Raw genomic sequence first — 14,450 nt, 5'->3', positions numbered from 1 at the left:
GAAAAAGGTCCCGTTGAACCTTAGGAATGGATTAGGATACAAGTGACATGTCACTAGGATGGTTGAGCATCCGAACTCGTTGAGTTGAGTCCGAGTTCACTTATGGATGCGAATGTCCGAACTCGTTGAGTTGAGTCCGAGTTCGAGAGATGTAACTAGGCGTCCGAGCTCGTTGAGTTGAGTCCGAGTTCACTTATGGATGCGAACGCTCGAGCTCGTTGAGTTGAGTCCGAGTTCACTTATGGGCGAGTTACATGGTAGCTTGGCTACATATGTGGCACTTATGTGCAAACTTTCCATGTATCCAAATTATATTCCAATGTGTTCAACGGGTAAACTTCTACTCAAATGGAGGAATACTCAAGATGAAAGGGACGTATTGGTAAGTGTTGTGAAATGGATACTTTGAATAGGTATGTACTTAACCCTCGGGTTGAAAACTCGATATAACAACAATATGGTAAGATGATAAATGAAAATGTGATATGAATGTCTCGGTGATGATTATGCAAATGATGTTTTATGTTTGCTTATATAGTTATGTTACTTGCTATTTGCATGTGAACTTACTAAGCATTTATGCTTACTCCCTCCTTTTCATTCCTTGTAGTGTTGACAAGCCAGCTCGGAAATCGGAAACGGTCGGAGGCACGCTCACACTATCCGTATACCATTTGGCATAATGGCTTGTATATTTTGAGTATGACATGTATAGCATTATAATCATTTTGTGTATATAGTCTTATGATATGGTTATTGAGTGGTATGGAAATGCTTGGTAATGATTAGCCATTGGAATGGCTAATCATGATCATATTTGGTGTTATGTATGCTAAATTGCTAGCTAATCCATGGAAACCATGAAATAGGTAAAATTTACCATAAAATAGATTCAGTCAGCAGCAGTGACGTGAGTTTGAAAAATCACTAAAAATATTAGAGATACAATTAGATGATGAATAATATATGGAATTGAAGAATTATGAGTCTATTTTCATATGGATGGAACAAAACAGGTATATGAGTTATATTTTATGAGATGTTTAAATTTTTGTGAAACAGGGCTAAAGCGATTTCTGGATCCCCTATTCTGACTTTGGAAATTCACCATAAATTTTACAAAGATAATTAGAAGTCATGCTTTATATGTACAGATTCCTTATTGAGTCTAGTTTTATTAGAGACAAACGGAATAGTCATTGAAGCTCTGTACAGGGAGATATATGATTCGTAATACACAGAGGTCAGAGTAGTCGAACCCTGAAATAGGGGAGACTTTAACTAATAAACTGTACTAATTGGCCCAACCAAAAATTCTAGAAAAAAATTAGTAGATAGATATATGAGTCTAGTTTCAGGAAAAATTTACGGAATTATATTTTGAGTTTCGGAACTCGATATATGATTTTTAAAGCGACTATGATGCAGTTAGCCAGCTTGTCTAGAAATTTTAAAATGAATTGTATGAGCTGTTTAAGTAATGAATTAAGTCCGTTAACACCTTGTGTTCGACTCCGGCAACGGTCTTGGGTACGGGGCGTTACACAAAGTTTCAACATTTCTCAATTTAATCCTATTTTGCATTTTCACTAAAAATTACTTAACAAAACTTGTATATCTATCAACAAACATTCATAACCAATTAATAAACTTCAAAATACAATTCATCAATGGAATCATTCAAAATCTTTAACAGTTTTGCAAAATAGTCCTTGGGCTAGTTAGTACTAGTTGCAACGATCACTAAAACATAGAAATCATTAAAAACGGGACAAAATACATACCAAAATAGCCAAGTGAAGTTGTCAAAATTTTGAAAGCTTGAAAATGGCTTTCTTTGCCCTAACATTCGGCTATGAAAATGATGAATGCCTAAATTTTATGTTTTGTTTTAGTTAATTAACATGTATTTAACAATTATTAAGTTAACCTTAACATCAAACAATAAAAATCACTTAATGGTTGTCCATAATTGTTCACTTATTTCATTAATGGTATAATTACAACATAAGGACCTTTACTTTAAGGTTCTATAGCTATTAGATATTTTTAGCTAATAGAACTCTACTTTTGCACTTTACGCGATTTAGTCCTTTTTACCAAATTGATTAACCAAACGATAAAATTTCTTAACGAAAATTTCACATAATCATTCAATCATGCTGTAAACATTAAAATAGTAATTAAAAATATTTTGACTTCGTATTTGTGGTTCCAAAACCACAGTTTCGATTTGACTAAAAATGGGCTGTTACAGATGTGATGAAGGTTATGTATATGGATATGTTCCCAGTATATGTTCCTTGATATGGATAGATTTTTTATGTTTCATTATTCAACTCACTAACTTGTGAGGTTGGTGTTGTAATAGGAAATGGATAATCTCTTAAGTATGTCAAAGGAATTATGTATGAATTTCATAAATTGAGCCTATTCGATAAGTTTATGTTTAAGAATTATATGAGCTTACTAAGCACTATTTGCTTACATTAGTTGTTTTCTTTTCCTATAGATCATCATAAAGTTCAATCGGTTGGAACATAGTCGGAGAACATATACACTATTCATCTCTCACTTTGGTAGATTTTGATTATTATGTTGATGGTTATAAATGGCATATAATAGGAGTTTTTATACTATTTTGTTAATATGGTATGGTTTGAGCTTATGCCTAGCTTATTTGTGTATATATGTCCTTGATTTTAGCTTGTAAATGTTTATGTAAATATGTGTCTTTGGTCATTATTCATGCCCTTTTGAAGTAGGTGACTTATGGTAGAATTGGGATGTGAATGAAATGGTCAAATAGTTTGTGTGACATATGTTTAAGGTTAGTCTTTTAGCATTGAGAGTAAATTAATTTGGTATATGAATTGTGGTGCCAAGTGATTGCATATTGGTTAGGCATATAAGTTGATTGATTTTGGCATATTTTAGGTATGTTTGATTGTGTTTTTAATGTGTGAAAGTGTTTTGAAATAGTTTGGTTTGGTGTATAAGAAATGGTGTTGAAATGGATTGCATTAGGGGTTATTTATGGAGCACACAGCCTGGGACATGGACTGTCACACGCATACGACCACACCTCACGGCCATGTCTCATTTAAATTTTAAATGTAGGATGAACCACGCTGTGACAGCCTTAAAACGACCCTAGTCGAAATGTGGTTTCGGGACCACAAAACCAAGGCATAAAAATAATTTAATATTTATTTTATTGCCTATAATGTGTGTTAACTCATGTGTGATATTTTTTATGCTTTGATTTAGAATTATAGATGTGAATTTCACTAGAAAGGACCTAGTAATAAACTTTGAAAGTATGAGGGAAATGTGTGATGACTAATTAAAGGATGCATGCAAAACAATGGACTTGCATGTCAAATTTCCCCATAGCTAGTGGCCGGCCATGACAAGGATTTATGGGCAAAAATCATGTCATGAAACATGTTTGGTAAATGGGTTATGATGGAAAGAATAAAATAAGGGTATGGAATAAACAATTAATGTTAGTAGATGAGAAACAAAAAAAAAAAAAGTGTCCATCTTCCTCCATAGCTTGGCGAATGTCCTAAAGGAAGAAAGAAAAAATTTGTTCATCTCTTTTCACTCTCTTGTTGGCCGAAAATACTAAGGATAAGGAAGGAGTTTTGCTTCATACTTGGTTTGGAAGAGGATTAGGAAGAGGTTGGCTAAACTTGCATCAAGATTAAGGTATGTTTGAGGTTCATGCATGTTTTTAGTTGCTAGCTTAATGTTCTTGTTAGCCCATGGTTCAAATCCTTGTTATGTCATGGGAATGAAATTCGCCAAAGTGAATGTGGTGTTAATGCCATTGCATGTTAAATAACAAGCTTGAAAGTGATACATGTGATGGAGGATTGAAGATTCTTAGATTTTCTTTTAGCATTTTTTTGAATGAGATACTAAGTTCTTTGTTTCACCATGACCAAATTGAAATGGTGTGGTGTTGTGGTATTCGCCATGATATATCCATAAGTATAATTCATGCATGTTGCATGGTAAGTAAGATTTAAGCTTTGGAAATGTGTATATATTTGGATATAAGCCACTTGAGAATTCGCCCTTGCACCTACATGAATATATGTTTGCACATGATGGATTGGTATGACATATATACTAATTCAAAGTGTATATTTGCTTGTGATGATGTGTTGATTATGAAGTAAATAAGAGATGTGCAATGAATTACGATATGTAATGTGTTAGTAGTAAAATGTATGCTGTTTTTTTTGTGTGGTATTAAGTGTATATTCGCCACATGAGGGTAATTAGTGTGCATGCATTCGGTTTGAGGCAAGCATATTGATGCCTATTCTTGGCTTAGAAAATTGCTAAGAGGAATATTAACTAATGTGTTGAGTTCGATTTATGATTTCGTACATATGCAACTTTGATGCCTAATGTATATAAGGGCCAAGTACTTTGAACTTCACGTTGATGTTTGAATGTATTGAATTGCTTGTTGTGATGTAAAAATGTGCATGACCATTGTGTATTTGAGCTAAAGGATGGCCATATGACCATTTACACTCCTTGTCATATTCGGCCATAAGCTATCATGATGAGATTTTAATAAGTTAAATTTGTGTGAATTAGCTCAAGAGCAAAGGGGAGCTAAATCCGATAAAGGGAAGGAAAAGTAGTTGAATAGTCGTCGAAATCGCCGACAACATCCGAGGTAAGTCTTCGAGTGATGACCCTACTTGAATTATATCAAAATTATGCTCCTTGTTTGTGTGGCCATTGAGCCGAAATAGTAAAGGTTGATAGATATTTTGTGTTAGAGCTTTAGTAACGAAAATGAACTATGGACGTGTCTTGAATATTGATATATATGTAAGTGAACATTGGAAATATATCCGGGCTAAGACCCGAAGGCATTCGTGCGAGTTGATATATCCGGGCTAAGACCCGAAGGCATTCGTGCGAGTTGATATATCCGGGCTAAGACCCGAAGGCATTCGTGCGAGTTGATATATCCGGGCTAAGACCCGAAGGCCTTTGTGCAAGTCACCAAATCCGGGTTATGACCCGAAGGCAATCGTGCGAGTCGCTATATCCGGTTAAATCCCGAAAGTATGTGATTCGGAAGTGAGCAATCTTGCTGTGAAAATTTCAGCTTATACACTTGTGAAAATTCCAGCAATGAGGTATGTTTGTATGTGCTTGTACTAATTGAATTCTTACAAGTAAGTATGCGCTAAGTTGATAACGAGCTACCGGCCTTGGGCTAAGTTGTTCTTTTGTGTATGAACATAAGGGTCGGTGATGTGAAATAAGTATGAGTATGGGAATGTGAATTAGTAAAGTGGTTAAATTAGCCATGTGAATAAAATACCTTAGTCAAAGCTGATTTCATTGCTTGAGACTTACTAAGCATTAAAATGCTTACCCCGTTGCTTTGGCTCTCTGTTTTATAGGTTTCGCTCGTTAGCTATCGGATTCGGGATCAAAGAAGTCGAAGTCATCCACACTATCGAAGCCCCATTTTGGTACAAATTTTGGTTGAACTTTGAAATGGCATGTATAGGACCATCCTTTGTTGAAGGTCATGTACCTTCCGGTTTGTGTAAACTTGGATAGCCATGCGAAAATGGCTTATATCGTTTTTAGCATAGAACTATAATCGTTTGTATGTTGACCCTTATGAGGTATGGAATTATTTTGAAACGATTAGCCATTGGAATGGTTAATCATGATCACGCTTTGTGCTATGTATGTAAAAAGGGCCAATTGAATCATGGAAAGTATGAAATAGGTAAAGCCTACTAAAGGCAGATGCTGACAGCAGCAGTGACGTGGATGTGAAAATCACTAAAAATAGTAGGAATGGTATTAAATAGCAAATAAATTATGTAAGTGTACCTTGATGAATCTACTTTCATATGGAAGAAACGAAATGGTCATATGAGTTATAAGTTAACAGATTTTAAAGTTCTTGTGAAATAGGGCCAGAACGGTTTCTGGATCCCTGTTCCAACTTTGGAAAATCATTGTAAATTAACCAGAGATAATTAGGAGTCATTCCATATATGTGTAGATTCCTCTCTGAGTCTAGTTTCTATAGAAACAAACGGCATTAGTATTGAAGCCCTGTACAGGGAGATATCCAATTCGTAACGCACAAAGGTCAGTGTAGTCGATCCCTACAACAGGCGAGACTTTAACTAATAAACTGTACTAATTGGCTCGACCAAAATTCTAGAAAAAATATGTAGATGGACATATGAGTCTAGTTTCAGGAAAAATTTACGGAACTGATTTTCGAGTTGTAAAACTCAAGTTATGAATTTTGGAGCGACTAGTACTCAGATTGGCAGCTTGTCTGAAAATTGTCAATAAGTGGGTTGAAGTTCAGTTAACACCTCGCGTTCGACTCGTGACGGTCTCGGGTTCGGGTGTTACAATTTTATTGGTATCAGAGCTACGGTTTAGTCGATTCTAGGACTACCGTAATGCGTTTGGGGTCTAGCTATACATGCCATTTTATGTGATTATATGATAGTGTGGTGATTTTCGACGTTTGAACTTGTGTTTATTTATAGTAATGGATCCGATCCCAACCGAGCGATAGTGATGATGTGGAGAGTGTGGCGCTGCTCCAAGACAAGGGACAGCGCCGGCGGACTCTCAACCTGTTGCTAGCAATCCGAATGACGAGGCTAGACAAGCCTTTTATAGCGTGATGAATGATTGGTTCAACCAATACATTCGAACTAATACTACTGTTCCACAACCTCCATTCCCAACAAACTGACCCTTTTTGCAATGCCTCCGTAATTGACCAAATAAGGTCGAATAAGCCCCAGTTGATAGAATCCGAAAACATGGGGCTCTGAATTTAAAGCTACGGATAGTGATGATGCCGAGCAAGTCGAATTTTGGTTGGACAACACGATCCGGTACTCGATGAGCTATCTTGTACACCGATGAATGCCTAAAGTGTACCATCTCCTTGCTACGTGATTACGCCTACTATTGGTGGAGTACTCGACTTCTGTTGTGCCCGCGAACAAGTAACTTGGGAGTTCTTCCAAACCGAGTTTGGAAAAAGTATATCGATCGAGATTTATGGACCAAAAACGAAAGGAATTTCTCGAACTTAAACAAGGTTCCATGTCGGTTATCGACTATGAACGAAAATTCGTGAGGCTTAGCCGACACGCGAGAATGCATTTCTTGAAGGCGTGATGTGTAAACGCTCAAGATGGACTGAATGATGAGATAAAGCGTATGTTGGCATTTTGGAAATCGAGAGTTTGTGACTCTCGTCGAGCGAGCGATGCAAAGCCGAGGAGTTTAGTATGGAGAAAAGGAAAGCGGAAGCGGGAGCAAGGGAGTTTCAGAAGAGGTATTCGGGAAGCCCTTCCAACATCATCAAAGAAACTTAGAGATGGCTTAGGCCGATCTAGAGACACCGGGCTTTTCTAGACGGGATCGCGATCGACCCCTGTGACACACGAATCACTTCGATCGCCGAGAGTGGGAATGATCGACGAGAGAGGACGGAGTGCGATTGTGGCAAATGGCATTTTGAAGTGTAGATTCCGTGACCGCTCCTGTTACAAGTGTGGATCAGTTGACCACTTCATTAAAGATTGCCCGAGGTTGTCTGAACAGAATGTAGATCGGAGTGGGAAACCGGGTACTACCACTGCTCGAGGTAGACCATCTGGAAATACGGGCAAGGCTAGTGGTGGTCAGAGAGGATCTAGAGATGCTGCGACCAGATCCGAGGCTCGCGCTCCAGCTAGGACTTATGCTATACGCGCACGCGAGGATGCCTCCTCGCCAGACGTTATTACGGGTACTTTCACTCTCTTTGATACTAATGTGATTGCTTTGATTGACCCTGGTTCTACTCATTCTTATATATGCGAAACCTTAGCATCCAGTAAGACTTTACCTATTGAGTCTACTGAGTTCGTAATTCGGGTGTCAAATCCTTTGGGTCGTTATGTGCTGGTCGACAAAGTGTGTAAGAAATGCCCCCTAGTAATTCGAGGTACCTGTTTTCCGGCGGACTTGATGCTTTTGCCGTTCGATGAATTTGATGTTATTCTTGGGTTGGATTGGTTGACCGTGCATGATGCGGTTGTGAATTGCAAAAGCAAGACTATTGATTTGAGATGCGCAAACAACGAGATGATCCGAGTTGAGTCTACGAACTTGAAGGGTTGCCAGTTGTAATATCATCAATGTTGGCCCAGAAATATGTAAGAAAAGGGTGTGAAGCATACCTTGCGTATGTACTTGATGATAAGGAGTTAGGAATAGAGCCCAAATCTGCGGTGGTTTGTGAATACCGGACGTTTTCCCGAAGAATTGCGGGTTTGCCACTGTTCGGAGATAGAGTTTGGCATTGAGCTTGTACAGGACCACACCGATTTCGATAGCTCCATATCGTATGGCACCAACGAAATTAAAGGAGTTGAAAGCTCGGTTGCAAGAGTTGATGGATAGAGGTTTTGCTCGCTTGAGTTTTTCACCTTGGGTGCACCGGTGTTGTTTGTGAAAAGAAGGACGGAACCATGAGGTTGTGCATCGACTATCGTCGACTTAATAAAGTGACAATAAAGAACAAGTATCCGTTACCACGTATCGATGATTTGTTTGATCAACTGAAGGAGCCTCGGTGTTCTCAAAAATAGATTTGAGATCGGGCTATTATCGATTCATGAATCCGAGATTCGGACATACCCAAAACCGCCTTGAGCGAGATATGGTCACTACGAGTTCTTAGTGATGCCGCTTGGGCTCACTAATGCCCTGCGGTATTTATGGATTTGATGAATCGGATCTTGGATCATATTTGGATCGGTTCAGTAGTTGTGTTCATCGACGACATCTTGGTCTATTCAAGAGATGAGACCGAACATGCGAGCACCGAGATTAGTGTTGCAAATTTTACGGGATAAGCGGTTATATGCTAAGTTTAGCAAGTGTGAGTTCGGTTAAGAGAGGTTAGCTTCTTGGGTCACGTGGTATCCGTGATCGGGTATTCGAGTCGACCAAGCAAAATTTCAGCCATACTTAGCTGGAAACCTCCAAGAAATATTCTTGAGGTTCGGAGCTTTTTGGGACTTGGGTTACTACCGACGGTTTGTAAAGGATTCTCGATGATAGCCACACCCATGACTTAAACCGCTTTAAAGATGTCAAGTTTGAATGGACGGAAAAGTGTCGAAAAGTTTTGACCAATTGAAAACTCATTTGACGGAAGCTCGAGTACTAGTACTGCCCGAATCGGCAAAGAGTTTGTCATCTATAGTGACGCCTCCCTACTTGGGTTAGGTTGCGTATTGATGCAAGAAGGTCGAGTTGTGGCCTATCGCGTCGAGACAATTAAAGCCACATGAGAAAAATTATCCGACCCATGATCTCGAATTGGTCGCCATCGTATTCGCCTTAAAGATATGGCGACATTACTTATTTGGTGAGAAGTGCCATGTGTATTCGGATCACAAAAGTCTCAAATATTTGATGACTCAAAGAGACTTAAATCTGCGACAAAGACGTTGGCTCGGTGTTAAAGGATTATGAGCTGGTCATTGACTATCACCCGGAAAGGCTAATGTGGTTGCGGATGCCTTAAGCGGAAATCACTTTGTTTGCTTTTTCTGACGATGAATGTACACTTGTCTATCCTACCCGACAATGTGTTAGTAGCGAATTAAAGGCCAAACCATTGTTGACTCATCAAATTCGTGAAGCTCGGAAAATTGATGAGGAGTTGCGTGCAAAACGAAATGAGTGTGTTCGAACAAGGAATCGGAGTTTCAAATTGATGATGACGATTGTTTGAGGTTGAAGTCGTTTGTGTGTTCCAAAGAATTGAACTTATTTCGATAATTCGAACGAAGCTCATTGTAGCCGAATGGCAATCCACCGGGAGTACGAAGATGTACAATGAGTTGAAACGTCGGTTTTGGTGGCATGGTATGAAACGAGACATCTCCGACTTTGTTGCAAGATGTTTAATATGTCAACAAGTGAAAGCGGAGCATCAAGTGCCTTGAGGTTACTTGACCGATCACGATACCCGAGTGGAAATGGGATCGAGTCACAATGGACTTTGTGTCCGGATTGCCGTTGTCAACAAGTAAGAAGGATGCAATTTGGGTTATTATTGATAGGCCGACTAAGTCGGCTCACTTTATCCACATGCGTATGGATTTTCATTGGATAAACTATTTGAATTGTGCGTTTCTCAGTTGTGAGGTTACACGGGTACCGATTTACATTGTGTCGGATAGAGATCCGAGGTTCACCTCGCGATTTTGGAAGAAATTACAAGAAGCATTGGGCACCAAGTTGCATTTCAAGACCGCCTTTCACCCCCAAACCGATGGTCAATCCGAGCGTATAATTCGGATACTTGAGGATATGTTGAGATGTTGCATCCTCGAGTTCGTGGTTCATGGGAGCGGTACCTACCTTTGATTGAATTCGCACAACAATAGTTTTCAATCAAGTATTAAGATGGCGCCTTACGAGGCTTTGTGCGGGCGTAAATGCCGTACACCATTGTTTTGGACCGAGCTCGGTGAGAACAAAATTTTGGAGTGGATTTGATTAAAGATGCTGAATGAAAGTAAAAGTAATCCGTGAAAATCAAGATAGCCTCCGATCGTCGAAATCGTATGCGGATTTGAAACGAAAGGACATTGAGTATCGTGGGAGATAAAGTGTTTCTTAAAGTTTCGCCGTGGAAAAAGATACTCAGATTCGGCCGTAAGGGCAAGTTGAGCCGAGATTCATTGGGCGTCTGAAATCTCCGAACGAGTTGGCCCGATTCATATCGTTTGATCTTGCCCCGAACTTGAAAAGATTCAACGTCTTCCATGTTTCAATGCTTGACGCTATAGATCGATCCGTCGCACGTAATTAGTCCGCCGAGGTTGAAATTCAAGCCGATATGAGTTATGAAGAAGAACCGATTCGTATCCTAGCTCGTGAAATGAAAGAGTTGCGAAACAAAAGGGTTCCGCTAGTGAAAGTGTTATGGCTCAAACACGGGATAGAAGAAGCTACTTGGGAACCCGAGAACTCTATGAAAGAGCAATATCCAAACCTATTTACGGTAAGATTTTCGGGACGAAAATTTCTAAAGTGGGGAGAGTTGTGATGACCTTAAACGACCCTAGTCGAAATGTGGTTTCGGGACCACAAAACCAAGGCATAAAAATAATTTAATATTTATTTTATTGCCTATAATGTGTTAACTCATGTGTGATATTTTTATGCTTTGATTTAGAATTATAGATGTGAATTTCACTAGAAAGGACCTAGTAATAAACTTTGAAAGTATGAGGGAAATGTGTGATGACTAATTAAAGGATGCATGCAAAACAATGGACTTGCATGTCAAATTTCCCCCATAGCTAGTGGCCGGCCATGACAAGGATTTATGGGCAAAAATCATGTCATGAAACATGTTTGGTAAATGGGTTATGATGGAAAGAATAAAATAAGGGTATGGAATAAACAATTAATGTTAGTAGATGAGAAACAAAAAAAAAAAAGTGTCCATCTTCCTCCATAGCTTGGCGAATGTCCTAAAGGAAGAAAGAAAAAATTTGTTCATCTCTTTTCACTCTCTTGTTGGCCGAAAATACTAAGGATAAGGAAGGAGTTTTGCTTCATACTTGGTTTGGAAGAGGATTAGGAAGAGGTTGGCTAAACTTGCATCAAGATTAAGGTATGTTTGAGGTTCATGCATGTTTTTAGTTGCTAGCTTAATGTTCTTGTTAGCCCATGGTTCAAATCCTTGTTATGTCATGGGAATGAAATTCGCCAAAGTGAATGTGGTGTTAATGCCATTGCATGTTAAATAACAAGCTTGAAAGTGATACATGTGATGGAGGATTGAAGATTCTTAGATTTTCTTTTAGCATTTTTTTGAATGAGATACTAAGTTCTTTGTTTCACCATGACCAAATTGAAATGGTGTGGTGTTGTGGTATTCGCCATGATATATCCATAAGTATAATTCATGCATGTTGCATGGTAAGTAAGATTTAAGCTTTGGAAATGTGTATATATTTGGATATAAGCCACTTGAGAATTCGCCCTTGCACCTACATGAATATATGTTTGCACATGATGGATTGGTATGACATATATACTAATTCAAAGTGTATATTTGCTTGTGATGATGTGTTGATTATGAAGTAAATAAGAGATGTGCAATGAATTACGATATGTAATGTGTTAGTAGTAAAATGTATGCTGTTTTTTTGTGTGGTATTAAGTGTATATTCGGCCACATGAGGGTAATTAGTGTGCATGCATTCGGTTTGAGGCAAGCATATTGATGCCTATTCTTGGCTTAGAAAATTCGCTAAGAGGAATATTAACTAATGTGTTGAGTTCGATTTATGATTTCGTACATATGCAACTTTGATGCCTAATGTATATAAGGGCCAAGTACTTTGAACTTCACGTTGATGTTTGAATGTATTGAATTGCTTGTTGTGATGTAAAATGTGCATGACCATTGTGTATTTGAGCTAAAGGATGGCCATATGACCATTTACACTCCTTGTCATATTCGGCCATAAGCTATCATGATGAGATTTTAATAAGTTAAATTTGTGTGAATTAGCTCAAGAGCAAAGGGAGCTAAATCCGATAAAGGGAAGGAAAAAGTAGTTGAATAGTCATTTAAATCGCTCGACAACATCCGAGGTAAGTCTTGAGTGATGACCCTACTTGAATTATATCAAAATTATGCTCCTTGTTTGTGTGGCCATTGAGCGAAATAGTAAAGGTTGATAGATATTTTGTGTTAGAGCTTTAATAACGAAAATGAACTATGGACGTGTCTTGAATATTGATATATATGTAAGTGAACATTGGAAATATATCCGGGCTAAGACCGAAGGCATTCGTATGCGAGTTGATATATCCGGGCTAAGACCGAAGGCATTCGTATGCGAGTTGATATATCGGGCTAAGACCGAAGGCATTCGTGCGAGTTGATATATCCGGGCTAAGACCCGAAGGCCTTTGTGCAAGTCACCAAATCCGGGTTATGACCCGAAGGCAATCGTGCGAGTCGCTATATCCGGTTAAATCCCGAAAGTATGTGATTCGGAAGTGAGCAATCTTGCTGTGAAAATTTCAGCTTATACACTTGTGAAAATTCCAGCAATGAGGTATGTTTGTATGTGCTTGTACTAATTGAATTCTTACAAGTAAGTATCGCTAAGTTGATAACGAGCTACCGGCCTTGGGCTAAGTTGTTCTTTTGTGTATGAACATAAGGGTCGGTGATGTGAAATAAGTATGAGTATGGGAATGTGAATTAGTAAAGTGGTTAAATTAGCCATGTGAATAAAATACCTTAGTCAAAGCTGATTTCATTGCTTGAGACTTACTAAGCATTAAAATGCTTACCCGTTGCTTTGGCTCTCTGTTTTATAGGTTTCGCTCGTTAGCTATCGGATTCGGGATCAAAGAAGTCGAAGTCATCCACACTATCGAAGCCCCATTTTGGTACAAATTTTGGTTGAACTTTGAAATGGCATGTATAGGACCATCCTTTGTTGAAGGTCATGTACCTTCCGGTTTGTGTAAACTTGGATAGCCATGCGAAAATGGCTTATATCGTTTTTAGCATAGAACTATAATCGTTTGTATGTTGACCCTTATGAGGTATGGAATTATTTTGAAACGATTAGCCATTGGAATGGTTAATCATGATCACGCTTTGTGCTATGTATGTAAAAGGGCCAATTGAATCATGGAAAGTATGAAATAGGTAAAGCCTACTAAAGGCAGATGCTGACAGCAGCAGTGACGTGGATGTGAAAAATCACTAAAAATAGTAGGAATGGTATTAAATAGCAAATAAATTATGTAAGTGTACCTTGATGAATCTACTTTCATATGGAAGAAACGAAATGGTCATATGAGTTATAAGTTAACAGATTTTAAAGTTCTTGTGAAATAGGGCCAGAACGGTTTCTGGATCCCCTGTTCCAACTTTGGAAAATCATTGTAAATTAACCAGAGATAATTAGGAGTCATTCCATATATGTGTAGATTCCTCTCTGAGTCTAGTTTCTATAGAAACAAACGGCATTAGTATTGAAGCCCTGTACAGGGAGATATCCAATTCGTAACGCACAAAGGTCAGTGTAGTCGATCCCTACAACAGGCGAGACTTTAACTAATAAACTGTACTAATTGGCTCGACCAAAATTCTAGAAAAAATATGTAGATGGACATATGAGTCTAGTTTCAGGAAAAATTTACGGAACTGATTTTCGAGTTGTAAAACTCAAGTTATGAATTTTGGAGCGACTAGTACTCAGATTGGCAGCTTGTCTGAAAATTGTCAATAAGTGGGTTGAAGTCTGTTAACACCTCGCGTTCGACTCCGGCGACGGTCTCGGGTTCGGGGTGTTACACACGCGATC

The sequence above is a fragment of the Gossypium arboreum genome, chromosome 7 (genome assembly GCF_025698485.1).
Source record: "Gossypium arboreum isolate Shixiya-1 chromosome 7, ASM2569848v2, whole genome shotgun sequence".
NCBI lineage: Eukaryota > Viridiplantae > Streptophyta > Magnoliopsida > Malvales > Malvaceae > Gossypium > Gossypium arboreum.
Note: the sequence above shows the minus strand (reverse complement) of the source record.